General features: G+C 38.0%; 1 long non-coding RNA gene across 3 annotated transcripts in view; it reads right to left on the reverse strand.

The window, feature by feature from the left end:
• Nucleotides 1–19,434, reverse strand: part of LOC144280523 (uncharacterized) — a 91,211-nt gene that overhangs the window by 44,972 nt on the left and 26,805 nt on the right. For 2 of the 3 annotated variants that reach the window (XR_013348921.1, XR_013348922.1), the window contains one exon: nt 18,450–18,517. This is a non-coding gene — a long non-coding RNA (uncharacterized LOC144280523). Of the gene's footprint in view, nt 1–9,520; nt 10,270–18,449; nt 18,518–19,434 lie in introns of those variants that run through there. The other variant, XR_013348923.1, reaches the window with a different exon arrangement.

Genomic DNA, 19,434 nt, shown 5'->3' on the forward strand with positions numbered 1-19,434 from the left:
AATCACAAGTGTTGATAAGAATCTGGAGAAGCAGGAAACCTTGTATACTGCTAGTTGGAATATAAAATGGTGCAGCTTCTTTGAAAAACAATTTGGCTGTCCCTTAAAAAATTAAACATAGACTTATATAACCCAGAAATTCCACTGAGTATACACCAAGAGAGTTGAAAACATATGTGCACACAAAAACTTGTACACAAACATTAATAGAAGCACTATTCATAATAACCAAAAGGTGGAATGAACCCAAATGTTCATCAGCTTATGAGTGGATAAAACGTTCTATATCTATACAATGAAATATTGTTCAGCCATAAAAGGAATGAGGTATTAATACCTACTGCAACATGAATGAGCCTTGAAAACATAAGTGAAAGGAGCCAGATACAAAAGTTCAGGTATTGTATGATTCCGTTTATATAAAATGTCTGAATTAGGAAAACACAGAGACAAAGTAGATTAATGGGTGGCGTGGGGAGAGGGGATAATGCAGATGGATTACTAATGGGTTAGAGTTTCTTTTAGAAGTAATGAAAACATTCTAGACTTAGATAAAAGATGCACACCCTTTTGAACATGTTAAAACCACTCAATTGTGTATTTTAAAGGGGTAGATTGTATGGTATGTGAGTTATGTATCATAAAACAAATTTAAAAGAAGGAGAATTTGGTATTACTCAAAGGACAATTAAGGCCCTGCTGGAAACTCTAATTTCAACTTGAAAAGTTTTTCTAGTTAAAAAGAGCACCAGCCTCCTCATCCCTCAACCCCTCATCTCCCTCCCCAACCCAGCCCACATCCACAATCCTCAGCTACTCCTAAAGGAAAAAATACATGAAGAAAGACATCACTGAGCAACTGGAGGTGAACTGAGATACACCTGAGATTTGCAGACATTCCTTGTGAGGGGGTGGAGAGGAGTTGAACAGAGGAGTGAGAATTATGGAAGATGAACTGCCAAATCCCAAGAAGGGATCACAGGCTGAGAAGTAAGGAAGGCAGAGTGTCTCCAGAGAGGCCTCTTTTGAATCCCTTCCCAAGTATTAGCTATACGTTAATGTGGCCAAGATAATCTGCTTTAGACAAACATATTTGACCAGAAGATGGGAGGTCAGCCCAGAGCAAATGTGAGTCTTGTCTGCATACTGGGCTCCTACGTGGGTTCCCACATTGCTGGCCTACCCTCTCCCCCAGTTCAGAGGCTACTGGTTCCCTGTCTTTGATTCCCTTCTCTCTCCTAGGACATGTGACATCCTTAAAAGGGATGCTAGTGTATTGCATGATTAGTCACTTAACTACTTACAAAATCAGCTCTAAAAAATCAAATTGATGTCTAGGGAAGATTCTAGGGAACCAGCTATTTTTTTCTTTTTTTGAAAATAGCTTTTATCATGCCTTTCCTATGCAAATTGTACCACTGAAAAAACAAAAACCACATGGGTACTTAATGACAATATTTCAACAAACTCATAAAGAAAGAATAATAGCAATGGAATATCAGTGTATTTTAAGGAATTAAGAAAGAGAGTATAAGACATCAGTCAATGAGTACCAATCAATCAATCAATGAGTACTAATTTCACAAAAAGAAAGACATTGAGACACACATGCCTCCTGATGAAGAACACATCAGCCTTGAGGTTGTCATGCTCAAAGAACCTAGACTGGGACAACATAGAGTGGAAACATAGAGGCCAGAGGAACAGACTAAACTTTGCTCTGGGGAAGCAATCAGCAAAACCCGGACCATAGGACACTACACATAAGGGATCCAGTTTCTTCAATAAATGAATTGTAAGGAAAAATAAGGAGATGGAGGGGAAAACTTGTAGACTAAAAGATATTTAAAAGATGCATACACATATAGGCAAATATAAGGCAAAACCAGGCAAGTATTTAGGAATGTACAGTTGGGTATTAAGACTATAAAGAAAAGGGGGAAGTTGTTGAAATGTTAGGAATGTGGTCATTCTGGCAGGAAGAGAGGGGGTAGTGGTTGAGAGGGGAGCATACCGGGAGTTTCTAGGGGTGACTGGAAGAAGTCTCTTATCACGGACAGGTGTTTACAAGAGTGCTAGCCTTAAAAGAATCATTTTAATCTGTTCATTTGCTTTTTATTGTTTTCTGTTACTCAGATTATAACAATAAAATGTTTTTAAAATAAATGTTAAATTAATCACATAAAGTCAGCTATGATGGGAGAGATGGAAGAAAACCCAGAAAATGAAGATGAAAACATTAAGAATAAGGGAGAAAAAGTCACATTTATGACCACACAATTATTGTTTATAGAAAAAGCAGAACCCATTTCTCTGCCACAAAGTCCCTGGTGTCACCCAGGACTTCCCTCTGTAAAATGTACCATTAATTTGGCCACTCATAACTCTGGCAATGGAATTAAGAAGGGAATGGAAGAATCCATAGAGAGGCTATTGAACTAGAGACTGGCTAGGTGAGAGTAAGTGTGGGTCAGAGAATGGGAAATGTCTTGAGAACACCATTTGGTAGAGGCATGGGCAGCAGCATGGAAAGCACAGGGCACAGGATTGGTGTTGACCCCCATCAGCAAGACACCGGCATCCCCAGGAGCAGCTGGAGAAGTCAGGACCCGTGCAGGGAAATGTCAGCTGTGCCACAACCTTGGGAGCAGAAAAGTGAGGCCTCTGTGTCTGCCTGTCCACATGTCTGTCAGCATGACATTTTGGGTCAATAAATATTCATCAGGATGCACCATTTTGGCTGACCTATGCCACCCCTGCTGCTGGAGGAGAAAATAAACAGGGCTTGCGGGTGCACAGGACTTCTGCCCTCTTCAGAGCTGCCATTGTGCTCTGTGTGTGAGCCAAGAGCGCAGACAAATCTCTGCCTCTTCGAGTCCCTTGGGACTTGTGCATCTAATATCTGGCTTGGAAACAGCTCCTTCCCTGTGGTGATATAGTGCCATCAACATGTCCACCCTGAGAGAGTAACATTCCAGGGGAAGTTAGTCAATGAGCCCCTCTGCCTATAGGCAACCTGCCAGTGGGAGGGTTCTCCGGGCAGTTTCTTTCTTCCTCCTCTGGGTGCCTGGCATCTATTTCCATACATCTGTTTGGCTTTTCTTCTCATCGTTATTGCCTCCATATCTTTATCCACCACTAGACTGGGAACCATTCATTCAATTGATTTATTGAGCAATTCTTATGTGCAAAGCATTATGCTAGATAAGGTGGCAAATAAATACCTCATAGAGCTAAGAGACAGATATTAAATAAACATACAAATACATGTGTAAGAACGCATGTTGTGAGTGATAAGAAAGAAAAGAAGGCAAGACAAGTGATTACATACGGAGATCTGAGTGATATTGCCACATCAGGAGAGGCTTCATTGAGAACGTGTAAGTAGGGATTGGGCAGGCCAGGCATGGAGAGAAGGTAGCTGGGCAGGGAATGTGTCCAGAGCATGAAGGTGATGGGAACACAAGTGCAAGCCTGGATGAAGGCAGAGGCAGGGCCATAAGGTGAAGAACCTGGTAGACTCTGATGAGGTGCTTAGGTTTTTAACCTACATGCAATGAGAGGGAGCACATGCTTAGAAAGGGGGAGACCCATTAGGTGACAAACACAGTGGACAAAAGGAGTGACATGGAGGCATGGACTAGAGCAGAGAATGTAGTGATGGAGAAAAGATAGCAGATCTGAGATTATCTGAGAAGCAGATTTGGTAGGAATGGTGCATGGATGTGAGCAGTAAAGGTTCATTCCACAACTTCTTGAAGAACATACAGGTAGCATAACCCAATATTCCAAACACATAGTTACTTACATTAACTCATTTATCTCCATGACTACCACTTAAGTACTATTATTTTTTTATTTTTTTTCCACTTAAGTACTATTATTATCCTCATTTTACTGATGAGTAAGTTATGGTTCAGAAAAATGAGCTACTTTACCTGTATCAATGTGGATGACTCTCCCAGACATAATAGTAAATAGAAGAAGCCAGAGACTTCTTCCCACATATGATTCCATTTATATGAAGTTCAAGAATAAGCAGTACTAACCTATGGTGTCAAAATATTTGGTTACCTCTAGAGGGAAATATCGACTGGGAGGGAAAATTAAGGAGCCTTTTTGGGTGCTGGAAATGTTTTCTAGATCCAGGTAATTATTATGTGATATATGTATACCAAGTTGTGATCTTCAGACTTGTATACTTTACTGTATATGTTTTACCTCAATTTTACCTCAATTTTAATAAAAGACAATGACATCCTTGGAGAGGCATTTGGAAGACACAAAAATTTAGTATCTTTATAGAGAGAGGGAGCCCTGAAAAACAGTAAAAAAAAAAAAATTTAAAAATCAATCTATTAGTAGAAAAAGGACATAAACACACATTTCACAAATAAATATAAGTGGAAAATAAATATATATGAAATATATTTAGGGATGCCTGGCTGGCTCAGTGGTTGAGCATCTACCTTTGGCTCAGGGTGTGATCCTGGATTCCCAGGATCAAGTCCCACATTAGGCTCCCTGCCTGGAGCCTGCTTCTCTCTCTGCCTATGTCTCTGCCTCTATCAAGAATAAATAAATAAAGTCTTAAAAAAAAAAAAACCAAAATCTTAAAAAAAGAAGTATATTTAAGTAGTAAACTAAGAAACGCAAATTAAACATTAATGAGATATTTTTCTCCTAACAAATGAACTAAAAAAGTTGATGATACCAAATATTATGATAATGTGGGGAAATTTACATTCAAATGTTGCACATATAAAATGTTATCAATTTTCTGAGGCCAACTTTATTGACTGTATCAAAAGTCTTTTCAACTGTATATATATATATTTTTTTGTTTTGTTTTGTTTTGTTTTTAGAGAGCTAGAAAGAACACTCATGAGTTGGGGGGATCTAGGGGGAGAGGCAGAGGGAGAGAGAGAGAATCTTAAGCAGGCTCTATATCCAGCTTGGAGCCCAACTTGGGGCTTGATCCCACAGCCCTGAGATCATGACCTGAGCCAAAATCAAGATTCTGATGCTTAAAAGACTGACCCACCCAGATGCCCCTCTCAATTATATATTTAAATAGCAATTCTATTTCTCTAAATTCACCTTAGGGAATTACTCCACATATGTATTTGTCTATACCAATGTTCACCATAAGTCTCCTGATAAAAGTAAAACTTTGGAAATTACCCCACATAGGTGATTACGGAAAAATTATTGTATATTCATACAACAGCAAGACATGCAGACTTAAAAAATAATGATGCTGAACAATATTTATTAGCATGGGAAGATGCCTATAACATATTTAATTTTTCTGAGTATAAAATCATATGTTATTATGTGGGTATTCATACAAATTTGTGTCTATATATGTATGATATAGATAAATATGTATAATATGTTATATAATTATATTAACTGGATGGATGGGTATGAACCAAAATGGTAAGAGTAGTTATCTGCTGATAGGACTATTGGATGCTATGTATTCTTCCCTATAATTTTTCCCTATTTTATGAATTTTTATGATAAGAATATATTTTACAATTGGATGTGTGTGTGTGTGTGTGTGTGTGTGTGTGTGTGTGTATGTATACACAGAAAATCTGAAAAGAAAGCACATCTAGCTAGGTTACCTGGCAATTTTCATTTACATGCTTCATCTACGTTATTTTTCTTTGAACAGCATAAGCTTTAAAAGATAGTAGTCACCATTCACATAGTGCAGAGTTTCTTACTTGGGGCATTGTTTTTCACCTTGATAGAGTAGCTTAAAGCTGGCCAATTTCTTCCGAACATCTTTTCTGAGTTTTGAGGAGTTTCCAACATTGTAACCCGCAAGGCAGAGCCAGAAGTTACTGTCCCAGGCTTCCCTGTTGCTGATGTCAGACATGTGAATTAGGTGTTGCCGATCAGAAACACTCATATGAGTCCTCAGCTTGGAAGCTAAAGCTACATGGAGGTAGACATGAATGGCATCTATCCCAGCTGAACATGGCATAGGGGCTCAATGGCTGAGTTCCTGGCATCCAGGACCAAGCATTACCAATGCAAGCTACAGTGTCTCTCCAAGAAACAAAGTGGTTGCCAAGTGTTGGCAGCAATGGTATTTTCACTGGAGCAAATTCTATAGTCTGATTTGGTGTTGTTTCTGGCCTCATCATTTCTAAGTCTGGTTTTCTTGCCCTCCAGAGGATTCTGGGAGTTGCTTAATATTTGTACAAATTATTTTCCTGCCTAAACTAGCCAGAGCAGACTCTATTACTTGCAACAAGAAAACTGTGCTTAATAGTGTTACTTTCATTCCCATTTTACAGATGAAGAAATTGAGTCTTTAAAAAAATGCAGATATTTCCCCTAGGATTACACAGCTAATAAACAGTGAAGCAAGGCACAAGTCCAAGACTTTTCAGTCAACTTCTAAACTCTTTATGAACCTAGATCCTAGATATTTCAATATTCACCATGGAGCAAGTTTATCAGTAAAAGCAAATGTTACCATTTAATGAATAATTACTACGTACCAAAATTGTGCATCAGCTGTAAAAGGCATCTGAAAGATTATCTAACCACCCTAATTTACAGATGAGGAGACTGGGGTTTGAAACACAATGGAATTTACCTAGTGTCCCTTAGAGAGGTAATGGGAGAACAAGTAGAAGGAAATAGGTTTCCTGACTCCCATTTTCTTTATATCAGCAGAGCATGAAGCCATTTCTTAACCCCCATAGAAGTGCTGATGTCTCTCAAGTCCAGTGACTAAATGAAAATTTTGTTTAAGTGTAAGAAGACAATAAATGTATGAGGAGTAACCAAATTTAAAATATTGACGACCAGTTACATGGATACTCTGGAACATGCCACCATCACCCACCTTGGGTGTAACTGAGAAGCCTAAAATAACTTTTGAGGGAAACCCCATGAGAACATCGCCTGGGGAACTGAGATCACATCTCCATCTGGCTCTGACTTTACAGAATCTGCTGAACTTAATCAACTAGGTTTGCTGCAAGAAAATTATCTTTTCTGCAGAAAATGGAGAATTGGTTAGAGCCCTTCTCAATCCATAGAAAAATACGATTGATTGTCTAAATATTTTTAAATACAATTATTTTAGAGAAGACATAACTACCTGCACATGCATATATAATAACCTTTGTGTCAATAAAATCCAAGATGTGTTTTACTCACAGGACCATTTTTATTGACCCTGGGGAGAAAAATCTTGTATCATACGAAGAAAATTGAATCTTTACATTTCTGATTCATTTGCCTTTAAATCATCCAAATATTGCTTTTTATGGGTTATGTAATAGTCAAACAGTCTCTAAGGGGCTATTAAATCACTTCAAGCCTTGCTTCTGTTAAAATAAAATAATAAAAGTTAAATGGAGGAAGTAGGTTCAAAGTGAATCCACTTTGTCTACAAAAGTTCTCATCAGTCTAACACTTGAAACATCTAACTGGGTTCTGAATTTTTTAAATTCTCTATTTCCTGTGAAGAGTCCTAGTGAAGACTGCTTGAGTGTTTAAAATCTATCTTATATCAGAAGAATAAATTTTGTCCCTGAAACCAGAGCACCCTGTTTTTGTCCACCAGAAATTACCTGGAGATGTTTTAGAGTGAAGGTATTACATCAATCTAAACCGTATGCTTGTTTACATGTAATCCAAGAGACAATTATTGGAAAACTATACTTCACTAAGAGAGTCTACTTTTTCAAAACCATTGAGTGGTTGAAATAGTGGAGTGTGCAGTTCATGAAGGGTGAAATTAAGTAGCTCACACAATACAAAGTGGACTTCTCTTCTTTATTGCTACCTTTTGAGATGAATGCCTCTGAATGGTTGAAAGAAATCAAATATTTTTGCCTTAAACTCTGCTTCATCTTAGTTTTCTCACAAACCTATTTACATGAACAACTTGGTGATATTAGAAAGAAGATTTAATAGTGAAGAAGACTTTTCTCAAACAACAGTTTAAGACATTGTGCCAGTTTGTATAGCAGAAGAAATCCACCATAAGTTCTGCATTTCTGGGAAATTGGAGAACTGGCCATTCCAATTTTTGTCTAGGTAAATACTGCCTTGAATCTGAAAGCACACAGGTAGAGATAAGAGATAGCACCTTAAGCAGAAGTCAGAGGAAGCCAACTTTTGTCATTTTCCATTAGTGTGTGTCTCACCCTAGTGTACTTACTCCCAGCTTGTCTTTGCCTCTTTCTTCACCATGAAAATGGAAGCTGTCAAGCTAGAACTGTACCAACTCTTTTCTTTGCCACCTTCAAATTTGTCTAAGTCCTATAAATTTAATGTAATCCCAGTAAATAGCATCCATGATATATGAGAAGGAAATTGAAAATGGTATTAAAATAATATTTTAGAAATGTTCAAATGAACAAGAATGTGTGGATATTCAAGAAATCCTGAAAATAAAATGAAATAATTAACTCTACTAGATAATGCAATATATCTTGAAACTTCAGTGAATAAAAAGGTTTCCTACTTAATAAAAAAGGAAAAACCAAAGGGATGGAATAAAGAATTCAGAAACAGACTCAAATATCTATGAAATTTTGGCTTATGATAAAGGTGACATTTCTAACTGGGTGAGGAGAGAAGGGAAGAATTCAAAATATGGTATCGGGCAACTGGCTAACCATTGGAAAAAATATTAAACCTATATTTCTATCATCAAAAATAAATTCCAGATGGATTAAAGATATAAACATATAAAACAAAAGATTTGGAAGAACTTAAGGAAGAACAGCAACCTTACCTTACTAAAGTATTCGAAAGCAAAAATTTGTCCTTTTACTTCCATATTTAAAAGCCTCTTGATGGCTCTTTTTTTTTTGCCAACAATGACACCAAAACAAACAAACAAACAAACAAACAAACACCTCTGTACATACATTTCCAGCCTCACTTCCTATCAGTCCCTGCCACCTTCCCTAAGCTGCAAGTTTTTAGAACTACATTCTTGTCACCAAGCACATATTCTCCTGTTTTCATACTGCTAGGCTTTTGCACATGTTATTTCCTCTACCATGAATTGTTTCCATTCTTTTTATGGCTGGAAAATTCCTGATAATATTTTAAAATCAGATCAAATGGCATCTTCTCTATGAAGCCTTCTTCTGATTCATTTTTAATCATTTCCTACTTTTGTATTAACCTGACATTGTATACATCTATCTATTGAAACATTTGTTACAGTTTATTTAAATTACTTGTTAACATGCCCACCTCCCCACTAAACTCTGGCTTCATTGATGCCAGATCCCATATCGTATTTTGTCTTATGTTCTTAGGCACATACATTTTGTTCTGTGAGTTATCATCTCAATAGGTGCAGAAAAGGTATTTGACAACATTCAACATCCACTCATGATAAAAAGGAAATCTTTCATGTGACAAAGAAATATATATCAACATCATATATAATGGTGAAATTATTTTAATTATGTATAAATTAAAAGCTTCTCCTTTGAGGTAAATAACAAGCAAGATGCCCAGTAATTTCTACCTTCTACTTTCTTTTAACATTGCATTAGAGGTCTTAACCAGTGCAATAAGACAGGAAAATGAAATAATAGGTAAAAGGATTGGTAAACAAACAAAAACCAAAATTCATTATTGGAAGATGACATGATTAAATATGTAAAAAAAACAAAATTATCTACAGGTAATGATATTTAATAAGAACTTTAAAAAGTTGCTGGATACAAAATCAATACACAAAAATTCTTTTAGAGAACCCCCAAAATATTATTTATATTTAGGAATTTGACATGTGACAAAAGTGGAACTGCAGGCAATGGGAAAAATACAGTTTTTTTATAAATGGTGCTAGAGCAATTCGATAGGCATATGATGGGGAAGGGAGAGGAAAATGAAACTGGATCATTCTCTCAAACAACACCAAAAGTCAATTTATAAATCTGAATATAAAAGGCAAAATATTTAAGCTTTGAAAAAATAGGATAGGAGAATATCTTCCTGATCTTCATAATGAGAATGATTTATTAAACATGACATAAAAACACTAATCATAAAAGGAAATGATAAATAAATTGACTACATCTAACTTAAGCACTTTGTTCATCAATAAAAATCACAAAGAGGGGGCAGCCCCGGTGGCTCAGTGGTTTAGCGCCGCCTTCGGCCCAGGGCCTGATCCTGAAGAACGCAGATAGAGTCCCATGTTGGGCTTCCTGCATGGAGCCTGCTTCTCCCTCTGCCTGTGTCTCTGCCTCTCTCTCGCTCTCTCTGAATAAATAAATAAATAAATAAATAAATAAATAAATAAATCTTTTTTTAAAAAAATCACAAAAAGGGACACCTGGGTGGTTCAGTGGTTAAGCAATATCATAAAGATGCCTACTTACCCTAAATCTATAAATTTAACATGCCCTGATTTTTTAAATGCCAAAAGGATTTTTTTAACTAGACAAACCGATTCTAAAATTCATATGGAAGAAAAGAACTATAAGAACAACAGGAAAATTCTGAAAGACAAGAGTAACAAAGGGGAATTATTTGTATTAACAATCAAACAATTTTTATTTTATTTTATTTTTGTGTATTATTTTGTAAGCTAAAGCCAGTTTATAAAAGCCAGTTTATTATACAATCTGTGACAGAGTAAAGAAGAAGGAAGACATGTTTTTTTTTCTAATTCTGCCACTCAGAAGTCAAGAACTAAATGTTCTGTTGGGTGGACTTCCAGTCTTTTTTTTTTTAAACAATAAAACAATTTTTGAAGCTACAGATAACTAAAATAATGTGATATTCGGATGAAAAGTAACTGGAACAAACTAGGAGTCTCAAAAAGAGGTACAAATGCAATGGAGATTTATATATTTTAAAGGTAACATTTCAAACTTATGGATAAAAGATGAATTATTCAATAAATGACACTGGGACAACTGGGTAGCCATCTGGAAAAACATAAAGTTTAACTTATCTCTCATTTATATGAATACTGGAAGAAACTGTGTAATTTTAAAAAAGCAATTTCAAACCTAAAAAAAGTTTTCTAAGTATGTTACAAGACCAAAACCCAGAAATTATGAAATAAAAGGTGAATATATGCTCTTATGGAAATAGAAAAGAATGACAAAAAGGAAAATATATTTCCAACTTAAATCACAAGGAGCACATCTCCCTAATATATAAAGAGCCCTTCTAAATCAATAGAAGACCAACAACTCAATAGAAATGTAAAGAAAGGAAATGGACTGTCCACTGAAAAGGGAATTCAAATGGCCCTTAAGTTTGTGAAAAGAAACCAATTTCACTCATAACAGAAATACACAAAGATGACTTACTTTTCACCATCAGATTATCAAAGTTCTAAAAAATTGTGTATTTGTGTGGGTATGGGGAAACAGATATTCTCACATCTTAGTGATGGGTGTATAAATTGATGAATCAGTCGGATTTGAACTAGACAATCTGATGCACCTACCTTTAAACACAGGAATTTTATCCTACATATCTACTCACACATGTGCAAAATGTGTTATTCAGAGAGACATTGCTTGTAATAAAAAAAAAAATTGCTAGGTATTTGTTGATAGTGACTATAAAAAGAAAGAAGGAAGCCCTGGTGGCTCAGAGGTTTAGCGCTGCCTTCAGCCCAGGGTGTGATCCTGGAGACCCAGGATTGAGTCCCACGTCAGGTTCCCTGCATGGAGCCTGCTTCTCCCTCTGCCTGTGTCTCTGCCTCTCTCTCTCTCTCTCTCTCTCTCTCTCTGTGTGTGTGTGTGTGTTTCTGATGAACAAATAAATAAAATCTTTAAAAAAAAGTTTAGAAAGAATATAAATTCTCATTAATTATGGACCACAAAATTGCCACATATTTATGGTATAGATTCTAAATAGCCATAAAAAAAATACTGAAGGAGCTATTTATGTGTGAATATGGACCAATATCCAGGTCTGCAAGATATGTTGCTAAGAGAGAAAAGAGGAGAGTAATGCATATACTATATTATCATTGGTATAAAAATAGAGATGGGGAGATACACATGCACACATAAATAAGTACATATTTGGTCACACGTACATAAAATATCTCTGGAGTGATACAGAGAAAAGTAACTTTGGATGTTTCTTCAGAGTTGGATGACGAAGTGTCATGCATTGAAGTAATATTTTCTGTTTCTTGTACATATACTTTTGGATTCTGAACCAAATTTGGCCATCATCTAATTTGAAAACAAACCCCAGCATGGTCACCCTGGTCTCCAGCTTTAACCAGCCAAGTTTCCTGTCCCTTTCCCCATCTCCCCTGGCCCTTTCCAAGCTGTGGGATAGAGAGTTTAAAACAGGGGATATCTTTCCTCTACATGCATCAAACCAAGACTGGAACTCTGCATGGGTTCGCAACAGCCTGCTTTGCAATCCACAGGGGTGGAGAATTTAGCTTATTTTTAAATTGGGTGGAATTCAGAAAAGAACTGCCAAAATGATTAAATAGACTAGAGAGGCTGGTTCATAAAGAAAGATGAAAAGACCAAAATGTGTGTAATTTGGCTAAGTGACAGCAGGGCCAGGCTGTGGTTAGCACATATAAGTATTCAAGCACCAGGATAGGAGATGAACATTCGTGGACATAAATACGAAAAAAATGAAAATATGAAAAGAAAAACAAAGTGTCTCAGTCTTTCTGTCTATCTCTATTTCCAGAGGAGCCTCTCCAGGAAAGCAATGGATGTCTTGCCTGTTGCACAACATCTTAGAAAATCTTTACCTTTGCAGGGTGTAAAGCCCACACCAGCTCCCAGGCCAGGGCTTAGATGTCAGCACAGAGGCTTGACTTTAGCTCCCTTTTCCTCCATCTCCTGAATTCAAGTGGTCACTTTGCTTGCTTTCTGTCCCTTCCATAAGTATATCCAATGAAGGTCAGACAGTCTTGCAAGGGGAGGGGTCTGTGCAGAGTACACGAATCATTTATTTATATTTCAAAATCTTGCTAGGTGACTATGATAAGGCTGGAAAACAAGATTGCCCTTTCCTGCTACTATCAAGGAGTTCATGGTAGCTCGTGATGGTTCTACTTATCAAGAAGTGACCGTTGAGATAGCCAGAACAGCTCAGCAGCAATACTGGGCTATCCATTAGGCCCATCTCTCTAATCGGCCTCTCATTAGGCTTATACCTGGAGCACAAGAAAATTTACATTACTGCAATGCCATTAAAAATGAGTACCGTGGAGTTCACTTTGCTCATTTTGAATCTACCTGCCTGGCCTTTTTAGCTGCTATATCTGTCCCATCCCTTATATTTCCTATTAACTAAACCTCAATTTATATTCCTTTGAACTTGCATTTCAGTATGCCAGGATATATGCTAAAGGATATACATAACACTGTGATAGAATATACATAAGCATCTCTGTGTGCGTGTGTGTAAATGCAAAGGTCTGTGCATTTTTGGGTTAATATCCATGTGTTGCTCTATATCTAAGAAGATGCACATATGGGTAAGATGAGCCAAAAATAAAATTTAAGAAGCACTCTGGTAGGGATTCCAAAACTAATACCTAAGAGTATATTTTAAAACCATTTGTGGTTTATGTTTATTTAAAGTTTTCCCCATTTATCAGATGAAAGAACTGAACTGTGGCTGAAACTGCCCCCCCCCCCCAAGAGGCAGGGCACGATGGCGGAAGAGTAGGGTCCCCAAGTCACCCATCCCCACCAACTTACCTAGATAACTTTCAAATCATCCTGAAAACCTATGAATTTGGTCTGAGATTTAAAGAGAGAACAGCTGGAATGCTACAGTGAGAAGAGTTCACGCTTCTATCAAGGTAGGAAGACGGAAAAAAATCAAGAAATAAAAAAGAAACTGGGCCCCATGTGCTTACTATTGGCAGCAGCAGGTGAGGCCACACCCCTGTGGACAGAATAAGAGGATTTGAAGGAATAATAAGTACAATTCTCAATTATCCTGAAAAGGCTTCTGGGTGAGGAGATGAAAGTTGGGTCCTAGACTGTGGGTAAGAATAGAATTACTTCTTTTTAGGCTCTGGTTCTCTTGGAAAGAGGCTCTGAGGAGACTAGCCATGCTAAAGGGCTTTCCCACATAATGGATAGGAGCTGGATTCTGCCATATACAACCAGGTCAGGAGTCGAGTGCACCCAATAAAAGGGAGGAAAGCAGGCTTATTGCTACTGTGCCATGATTAGGTTTGCCTACAGATTACAGAACACCCAAACACACACAAAGTCCAGAAGTGATTCCTCCAAGGATGCTGTGGTGACTTCCCCAAGTAATCAGTGACTCCATCTTCCTTCTGTTACACCATCCCTAGCATTTGGCTTCTAGCCTCAAGATCATCTCATGTTCCAATATGGTTGCCATAACCCATATCATCACACACTCATTTCAGGTAGCAAGGAGGGATAAAGGAAGCATCTCCCACTTTTACCAGCTCCTACAAAAAGCCTTCCCAGAAGTCCACTTCTATTGGGTTGGCCAGAAGTCATTCTTGTGACATACCTAGCTGCAAGAAAGGCTGGGAAAGATACCCTTCTAGCATGGTTCATACCATCTCAAATACAACTGTTTTCGTGTAACAAAAGAAGAAGAGAATGGATATGAGTGGAAAATTTTTCTGCAGTATTAGGGCAGATGTGTGGCCTGTAGTACACTGCATAAGAATGGCTAGCTGCCAGCTGAAGGATGATTTTGGTGTATATTCCCTTTTCATTAGATCTTGGGCTGTTAAAAAAAAAAAGTGACATTAAGTGCTACAATCTATTCTTCTGTGTTGTGAGGTATTCAAGAAAGGGTCTGTGCCCACTCTTGGGCAGAGAGGAGAGCAGTACCCAGAGGCTGTGGGGGTTGATCACTGCAGTGACCTCAGAAAACATTGGCTGTGCAGAACCACACAGAGCTTTCTGGAGCAGCAGAGCCCCTTTACGCTGAGAAATCCCGGATCTAAGTTGTCCTTACTGTACTGACTGTGTCCTTACTGAACACAAGCACAGCACCTTTTAGAGACTACCTGAGAAACATGAGAGGGTAGGAATACCTCAGAAGTGTGCCATTGTACAGATGAGAGTGAACTTTGTGCTGAACTACGTATGTGATGTCATTCATAACCATGAACAGGTGAGCCTGGAGGTCATTTGAACGACCTCAAATAAAGGATGCATTTCAAAACTGTATGTTCTGTGCAGAAAGAATTGGTTAAGAAAATATAGATACATGCATTTTAGACTAAATTCCAGCTTTTCTAAGCAAAAGTGATTGGTGTTCACTTTGGTAAGCTTGGTGATTTTCAAAGCGTGTTTCATGGAACTGTCTAGTTTTGTGGAGACCAGAGGGAGGCCAAATACGCTAGGCTTTGGTCTCCAAATATCACGTAGCTTACAACATATTCATATTTTTTGCATTCTACATAAATTTTCATTTGAAAAATTATTTCCACTGCTCAAAAAATTAGAAATTCCTGACATTAGTATTAAACTTATTAATGGTGGTTATCTAATAAAGTTAGTCTCATTACCTTAAACACAGAAGAATTGCAGAAAAATTGAATAAGAGGATATGGATGTATTATACCTACTCTTCTGGGAAAAAAAAATTCCCAGGACACCTGGGTGGCTCAGTCAGTTAAGTGTTGCCTTCTTGATTTCTGCTCAAGTCATGATCTCAGGGTCCTGGGATTGAGCCAGGCTCCGTGCTCAGTGGGGAGTCTGCTTGAGAATTCTCTTTCTCCTCTCCCTTTGCCCCTCCTCCTTCTCACACTCTCTAAAAATGAACAAATCTTAAAAAAAAAAAAAAAATCCAGGATGCCTGTGTGGCTCAGTGCTTAAGCGTCTGCCTTCAGCTCAGGACATAATCCCGGGGTCCTGGGATCTAGTCCTGCATCAGTCTCCTTGTGTGGAGTCTGCTTCTCCCTCTGCCTGGGTCTCTGCCTCTCTTTCTGTGTCTCTCATGAATAAATAAATAAAATCTAAAAAAAAAAAAAAAATCCTAGCCTAAACAACATACATTGAGATTTGTCACCATGATTTAGGTATGAAAGAGGTTTCCAGACATGATCAACTACAACATTTAGGAAGAGAGAAAGGGATTCTACATGATGACAAGCTTTGAAAACTTCATTTATCCATCTGGAAAGATGAAAGTAGTGGTGGAGGGAAAGGATGGATGGGTGGAGTGTGCAATAAAAATCTGATTAAAGTTTTCTAAGTACTGGAGGATAAAGGAATGGAGAATCATAGATTCTTTAACCAAATTCTGGAATACCAGACTGGAGTACCTTGAGTTTGAAATAAACAGATATACATCAAATTAAAGAAAGTACCACTCCTTCCATACAGGATGAAAATACAAATTGGATGCAGAAAAGATTGAGATATACTGTGGACCACATGAGTTCTTCAGGCTCTTGGGGCCCTGTAATAGGAAATTATAACCTACAAATGTCTTATGGTTCATCCTAACCTTTTGAGCCGGTGTTTTTCAGGTAATCATGACTTTCCACATATAATCCCATCATTCTAGTTTCTGATTCATATACTAGTCTGGGAGGACCATGGACTGACATGGATTCTTATGAGTGTTTACATAATGGGGAGTACTGGCATTTCCTCTACAGCCAAGTTTTCCTAAAGCAATGAGATATAATGTCAATCAAAGCTCAATGTATAGTACACATACTGCTGCTACTCTCAACTTAAGAACATATGCCTGCTTTGCTTGGTTGGCATTATGCTTTGTTCATCATAACACAGATGATAATTACGACAAGCAAGTACTTATGTCATGCTATGTTAGTAAGAGTGATTTTAGTAAACTCTACATACAGGCCATTACTCCTGATTAAAAGTGAAATATCACACTGAATGCTTTGCACAATGAATTAAGATAGTATAGTATATACAGACTGCTTTTTATTAAAAGTATATTTATCACTGAAATTCTGCAGTAAAAATATCAACTTTGTTACTGCCCAATCCAAGACTCCATCTTCTAGCACTTCATTTCCTTCTAAAACAGGATTGGGGCACAGGAGGTCACCTAAGAATGCAGTCATTGCCTGACAACAGAGCTAACTGTAATTGGGAGCTTTGAGTAGGCAGCTTATCATAATCAGCAGCAGGAGATGTGATTCAGGCTACTTTAGAGAGATATGAGCGATCCCCTTAAGACAGAGTCTGCTCTAATACTGTGAGAAGTGTGGCCCTTCACAGAAAAGACGGGGATTGCTGTTGAATTGAAAAGCTGCAAGTGACCTTCCAAGGTCATCTAGTTCATCCCCTTCGGCAGAAACCCTTAGAACCCATAGTAATTTGATGATAAGGCTGCCTGAGACAGGGTGCATGCATTCCAGAATCACTCCAACATTAAGAACTTCACTGCCACAAAATTCCTCTTGGGTTTAATACAATTCTCCATGCTATGGCTAATTTGCTTTTGTTTTTGTTTTCTTTTTTTTTTTTTTTCCTGAGAGACAAATAGGCTGGAAGACTAAGGAACCAAAGGAACACAACCTGCCTAAAGTTGGTGACTTCAAATCTAGACAGCTCATTCTGTATCCATTCCTTCCCCCAGATCTAAAGAACAGCAAATGCTTTTCTTGGCAGGCAAAGGGCACTGGCAGGAGGCAGCTGGTCTACCTGTTTGTGGATAACTAAAATCCTTTAAGGCTCAGGGTATAATACACTGGGGAATCATTTGCTAGTGCCAACCAAAAAAGAAAGAAAAGGGTAGAAAAAAGAGGAAGGAGAGCAGCAATTTTAAAAAGTATACAAAAATACTGAGCTACGTGGGTCTGAGCATGAGGGTGAGCAGGAGGTCTCTTTTTCACCCAGGTAATGATTGTATGAGCTCCATAAGGAGATGGTTAAATCAAACACTGAGATGACTGCTCTTAAGAGGGGAAAAATATGTCAATCACACTTTGCCTTTGACACAAGGAAATTCCTTGAAACTGAGAATGGAGAGTAGAAGGGAGGGAGAATGTCTCCTGATGTGGGTGGCCAGGAAACCGGGGGCCAGAAAAGCATGAGAGGAGAGAGGGAGAAAGAGACAGAGAGGGAAAAAAACACAAGATTGAATTCTAATCAAAATGCTATGAGGCGTTCACACCAGGCCTTGAGAGAATATTAACAAGGTTACCCGAGGGGGGGCCTTTAGCCCCAGGAATTATTAGTGAATATGGAATTATATTTGCACAAACATTACCAGATGCAAGGAGCTAAATGTCCTACAGATGTGGAAGGAGCAGCGTATGTTCCAAATAGGCAGCAGCTTTATTTGTTTTACCCTTCTTATAAGAGGCTGGGTAGCACGTTTCTGAGGGGTTACATTTCTGGAATCACCACCCTACCACTAGGCCCCCATTTTTCTGCCGCAGCTTGCACCAGCTTCAAAAGTATCTCAGCCCAGGACCACATAAAGTGAAACAGGTTTGACAAACTTACCAGCTTACCTCTACCACCTCCAGGTATCATAATGCACTAAGGATCCTGGTGCTTCAAGAAGGGATTTTCTGAAAGATGAAAGAGTTCAGAGTCAGGTAAATCACGGTGATTTCAAAGAGGAGTTGTGAACTCAAATGTAACCAGCTGATGTTGGTGGGGGTAGGGGAAAACCCAGAAAAATTCAGGAAAAACAGTTTCCTTCTGATATGCCACCATAACATCCTCAAGACTCAGTTTAATCTAGATTCACCACTGCTGAAGGAGACATATCTCTGTGTTTAGACAAGTTGTTGCCTTTCAGCATCTCCTGAATTTGTAACCCCAAATCTCTACCACCATCTTGATCACTTTGAGTAATATTTGCCAGTATGAGGAACAGAACTGTTCAGCACACTCATATGGCACATGGAGGTGGTTGACCATGAAGCTAATGGCACAAGACCCTTCCAAGGCCCTGGTAGGAGCTCTACACTGTGTGGACATGGGTATGTTTTTGTAAAGTTCACAAAATTAAAGTATTTAACACTAATTTGTTAATTGGTAACTGCCTTCCCCTCTGCCATACCTGCCTTTGTGTAGGTTGGCTTTGGAGTTGAGTTGAAGATACAGTTAGCTTGAATGGCATGGGGTGTATTATGTAATTTATATCACTTTTGTGTATAGTTGATGCTAGTCACTAGATTGTAGGAATGGATTTCAACACTCATATCATCATCTGTTCACTTAGTGAGCTGGAGACTCAGGGTGCATCATGCTGCGATATGAGTGCATTCTGCAATGCCCAGCCCTGAGAATAGGAAGACAGAAGAGGAGAAACAAGAGTACAGAGCAGAAACTAGCCCATGAAAGATTACCTACATTTTACAACTCTTTCATGAAAAGCCTTGATAGAACTTTTCCCAAATTTGCCAACAATTATAAATTTTTGCATGACATTATAAGCAAGTTGTAATGCTTTAAAAAATTATTGTAAACTATCAATAAT

The sequence above is a fragment of the Canis aureus genome, chromosome 12 (assembly GCF_053574225.1).
Source record: "Canis aureus isolate CA01 chromosome 12, VMU_Caureus_v.1.0, whole genome shotgun sequence".
Classification (NCBI taxonomy): domain Eukaryota; kingdom Metazoa; phylum Chordata; class Mammalia; order Carnivora; family Canidae; genus Canis; species Canis aureus.